The sequence below is a fragment of the Crinia signifera genome, chromosome 1 (assembly GCF_055691185.1).
Source record: "Crinia signifera chromosome 1, ASM5569118v1, whole genome shotgun sequence".
NCBI classification, from domain to species: domain Eukaryota; kingdom Metazoa; phylum Chordata; class Amphibia; order Anura; family Myobatrachidae; genus Crinia; species Crinia signifera.
The window spans coordinates 465,014,858-465,020,520 of record NC_139217.1 but is presented as its reverse complement, the minus strand read 5'-3'; positions in this window follow the sequence as shown (position 1 = coordinate 465,020,520).

Sequence of the window (5,663 nt, the reverse complement as noted above, 5' to 3'; positions counted from 1 at the left end):
CGGCGGCTGCCATAGAATCAGGCTGATCGGACCGGAGCTGATGTCACATGACCTCAATTCACATTCCTGAGTTTTTCCTGACACTCCCAGAAAACGACCGGTTAGTGCCCACAAATGCCGACTTCCTGTCAATCACCCTGTGTACGGCTGGCAATCAAAAGTATCAGGATTTTATCACAGGACGGCCTACTACGGGCCGTACGCATGCGCGATCTGTCGATAATTCGCAGGTCGGGCGATCAGGTCTGAATTAGTCCCACAGTGCTCATAAATATCGCATAATGGGACCGATTCAGGATCACCCCAGCACCGATGATTTCTGCGCATGTGCAAACGCCGGCACCAAATGACTTCAGCGAGGAACACACTCGCCAGGCGGCTCGCTGCGGGGAGGGAGGGCTGGGGAACAGCCAGTGTTTTATAGCAGGGTTGCCGACTTTGAAAGTCTCCTCCCCGGGAGAAGCCCGGAGAGGAGACTGCCAGCAGCACTTCTGGGGGCGGGACCTGATGTGGACGTCATCAAGCCCCGCCCCCAAGTACGGCCAATCCCGCAATTTGTGGGGCTAAATGACCCGGTTTGCATTTTTAGCCCCGCCCCTCCCCCAAAAAGCCACTAATTACGGTAATTTTCCGCTGCAGCCAGGGAGATTCGGGGGGGGGGGGGGGGGTGCCACCGGTAATCAGAAGGGTTGCCCACCTTTCCGGGGGGCAGGGAGGGTGAACCGATTTTCCGGGGGGCCGGGAGGGTAGGCAACCCTGTATTTATAGGCCTCCCCATAAAAATGAGTATTCCCCATCAAGACTTTTGGAGAGAAATAATTTGATGGTCTCCGACCATGGAAATCATTCTCTCCCCTTAGGCCGGATGTGAGGTGATGTGTTCGTGTACTTCATTTTTTGCTTTTGCATGCAGGGTAAATACTGTCTGCTTTTGCATGTAGCCCACACATAATGGCAGCTTTATGTTTACAGTGTAATTCGGATTTGGGGCCTTATTCTGCTTGACCCTGTTGGATGTGTATTCGGATGGGCGGTTGATGGTTTGCGTATACGCTTGTGCGCATGTCTGTACACAGAGACCGTCCAAACTTGGCTAGAATTCTGCTCAGCGAGTGCACGCTCGTGGCCGTCCCAGCAGGGGGTGGAGAGCGGCTCATTACCATATGCGTACACCCCGCGTTTCATGGAGTGGTCTAGAGCGCTAGTGCCTGTGTGAGAGCTTGGGCTGCCGACCTTCGGAGGATGGGGGTGGATCCCACAGGCCAGCGATTGTATGTTCACATGAAACATCCATTCGCTGACCAATCGCTCGGTGCCTGAGCGTATTCAGTGCGCGAATGGGCGGCACAAGTGATCCGTGATTCAGAGTCACGCGGACAATAGACATATAGGTAAACTGTCAAGTGTCTAGGTCGGCAGTCAATAGGTAGACACCAAAAAGGTGACTTGTGCTAGGTCGACATTGACAAAAGGTCTATACAAGCCAAAGGCCAATGTGACATTGGTCGACATATAAAAAGGTTGACATGAGGTTTTTAAAAAAAAATTATTTCTTTGGATTTTTCATGTTTTACGATCCACTTCAACTACAATTGGGACCGGTAACGCGGACTCACTCCCCACATGAAGGCAGGTGTTGACAGGGTCACTAAAAAACGGGAAAAACTTATGTCGAACTTTTCATAAGATTACTTTTTCCCCTGTCAACTCTTTTGTTTGTGTCGACCTATTGGCTGTTGAATCTGGATGTCGTCGACCCTTTCATCCACCCCTGAGAGCACAGAGTGACAGAGCTATGTAACTTGGAGTAGGGCGCGAGAGGGGGCGTTACTGATACAGGAGGGGGCGTTACTGATACAGGAGGGGGCGTTACTGATACAGGAGGGGGCGTTACTGATACAGGAGGGGGCGTTACTGATACAGGAGGGGGCGTTACTGATAGAGGAGGGGGCGTTACTGATACAGGAGGGGGCGTTACTGATACAGGAGGGGGCGTTACTGATACAGGAGGGGGCGTTACTGATACAGGAGGGGGCGTTACTGATACAGGAGAGGGGGCGTTACTGATACAGGAGGGGGCGTTACTGATACAGGAGGGGGCGTTACTGATACAGGAGAGGGGGCGTTACTGATACAGGAGGGGGCGTTACTGATACAGGAGGGGGCGTTACTGATACAGGAGAGGGGGCGTTACTGATACAGGAGGGGGCGTTACTGATACAGGAGGGGGCGTTACTGATACAGGAGGGGGCGTTACTGATACAGGAGGGGGCGTTACTGATACAGGAGAGGGGGCGTTACTGATACAGGAGGGGGCGTTACTGATACAGGAGGGGGAGTTACTGATACAGGAGGGGGCGTTACTGATACAGGAGGGGGCGTTACTGATACAGGAGAGGGGGCGTTACTGATACAGGAGGGGGCGTTACTGATACAGGAGGGGGCGTTACTGATACAGGAGAGGGTGCTACTGATACAGGAGGGGGCGTTACTGATACAGGAGGGGGCGTTACTGATAGAGGAGGGGGCGTTACTGATACAGGAGAGGGGGCGTTACTGATACAGGAGGGGGCGTTACTGATACAGGAGGGGGCGTTACTGATACAGGAGGGGGCGTTACTGATACAGGAGGGGCGTTACTGATAAAGGAGGGGCGTTACTGATACAGGAGGGGGCGTTACTGATACAGGAGGGGGCGTTACTGATACAGGAGGGGGCGTTACTGATAGAGGAGGGGGCGTTACTGATACAGGAGAGGGAGTTACTGATACAGGAGGGGGCGTTACTGATACAGGAGGGGGCGTTGCTGATACAGGAGGGGGCGTTACTGATACAGGAGGGGGCGTTGCTGATACAGGAGGGGGCGTTGCTGATACAGGAGGGGGCGTTACTGATACAGGAGGGGGCGTTACTGATACAGGAGGGGGCGTTGCTGATACAGGAGGGGGCGTTACTGATACAGGAGGGGGCGTTACTGATACAGGAGGGGGCGTTACTGATACAGGAGGGGGCGTTGCTGATACAGGAGGGGGCGTTGCTGATACAGGAGGGGGCGTTACTGATACAGGAGGGGGCGTTGCTGATACAGGAGGGGGCGTTGCTGATACAGGAGGGGGCGTTGCTGATACAGGAGGGGGCGTTGCTGATACAGGAGGGGGCGTTACTGATACAGGAGGGGACGTTACTGATACAGGAGGGGGCGTTACTGATACAGGAGGGGGCGTTACTGATACAGGAGGGGACGTTACTGATACAGGAGGGGGCGTTACTGATACAGGAGGGGGCGTTACTGATACAGGAGGGGGCGTTACTGATACAGGAGGGGGCGTTACTGATACAGGAGGGGGCGTTACTGATACAGGAGGGGCGTTACTGATACAGGAGGGGGCGTTACTGATACAGGAGAGGGGGCGTTACTGATACAGGAGAGGGGGCGTTTCTGATACAGGAGGGGGTGTTACTGATACAGGAGGGGGTGTTACTGATACAGGAGGGGGCGTTACTGATACAGGAGGGGGCGTTACTGATACAGGAGGGGGGCGTTACTGATACAGGAGGGGGCGTTACTGATACAGGAGGGGGCGTTACTGATACAGGAGAGGGGGCGTTACTGATACAGGAGGGGGCGTTACTGATACAGGAGGGGGCGTTACTGATACAGGAGAGGGGGCGTTACTGATACAGGAGGGGGCGTTACTGATACAGGAGGGGGCGTTACTGATAGAGGAGGGGGCGTTACTGATAGAGGAGAGGGGGCGTTACTGATACAGGAGGGGGCGTTACTGATACAGGAGGGGGCGTTACTGATACAGGAGGGGGCGTTACTGATACAGGAGGGGGCGTTACTGATACAGGAGGGGGCGTTACTGATACAGGAGGGGGCGTTACTGATACAGGAGGGGGCGTTACTGATACAGGAGGGGGCGTTACTGATACAGGAGGGGGGCGTTACTGATACAGGAGGGGGCGTTACTGATACAGGAGGGGCGTTACTGATACAGGAGGGGGCGTTACTGATACAGGAGGGGGCGTTACTGATACAGGAGAGGGCGTTACTGATACAGGAGGGGGCGTTACTGATACAGGAGGGGGCGTTACTGATACAGGAGGGGGCGTTACTGATACAGGAGGGGGCGTTACTGACACAGGAGAGGGCGTTACTGATACAGGAGGGGGCGTTACTGATACAGGAGGGGGCGTTACTGATACAGGAGGGGGCGTTACTGATACAGGAGGGGGCGTTACTGATACAGGAGGGGGCGTTACTGATACAGGAGGGGGCGTTACTGATACAGGAGGGGGCGTTACTGATACAGGAGGGGGCGTTACTGACACAGGAGAGGGCGTTACTGATACAGGAGGGGACGTTACTGATACAGGAGGGGGCGTTACTGATACAGGAGGGGACGTTACTGATACAGGAGGGGGCGTTACTGATACAGGAGGGGGCGTTACTGATACAGGAGGGGGCGTTACTGATACAGGAGGGGGCGTTACTGATACAGGAGGGGGCGTTACTGATACAGGAGGGGGCGTTACTGATACAGGAGGGGGCGTTACTGATACAGGAGGGGGCGTTACTGATACAGGAGGGGGCGTTACTGATACAGGAGAGGGGGCGTTACTGATACAGGAGGGGGTGTTACTGATACAGGAGAGGGGGCGTTACTGATACAGGAGGGGACGTTACTGATACAGGAGGGGGCGTTACTGATACAGGAGGGGGCGTTACTGATACAGGAGAGGGGGCGTTACTGATACAGGAGAGGGGGCGTTACTGATACAGGAGAGGGGGCGTTACTGATACAGGAGGGGGCGTTACTGATACAGGAGGGGGCGTTACTGATACAGGAGGGGGCGTTACTGATACAGGAGGGGGCGTTACTGATACAGGAGGGGGCGTTACTGATACAGGAGGGGGCGTTACTGATACAGGAGGGGGCGTTACTGATACAGGAGGGGGCGTTACTGATAGAGGAGGGGGCGTTACTGATACAGGAGAGGGGGCGTTACTGATACAGGAGGGGGCGTTACTGATACAGGAGGGGGCGTTACTGATACAGGAGGGGGCGTTACTGATACAGGAGGGGGCGTTACTGATACAGGAGGGGACGTTACTGATACAGGAGGGGGCGTTACTGATACAGGAGGGGGCGTTACTGATACAGGAGGGGGCGTTACTGATACAGGAGGGGGCGTTACTGATACAGGAGGGGACGTTACTGATACAGGAGGGGGCGTTACTGATACAGGAGGGGGCGTTACTGATACAGGAGGGGACGTTACTGATACAGGAGGGGGCGTTACTGATACAGGAGGGGGCGTTACTGATACAGGAGGGGGCGTTACTGATACAGGAGGGGGCGTTACTGATACAGGAGGGGGCGTTACTGATACAGGAGGGGACGTTACTGATACAGGAGGGGGCGTTACTGATACAGGAGGGGGCGTTACTGATACAGGAGAGGGGGCGCTACTGATACAGGAGGGGGCGCTACTGATACAGGAGGGGGCGTTACTGATACAGGAGGGGGGCGTTACTGATACAGGAGGGGGCGTTACTGATACAGGAGGGGGCGTTACTGATACAGGAGAGGGGGCGTTACTGATACAGGAGAGGGGGCGTTACTGATACAGGAGGGGGCGTTACTGATACAGGAGGG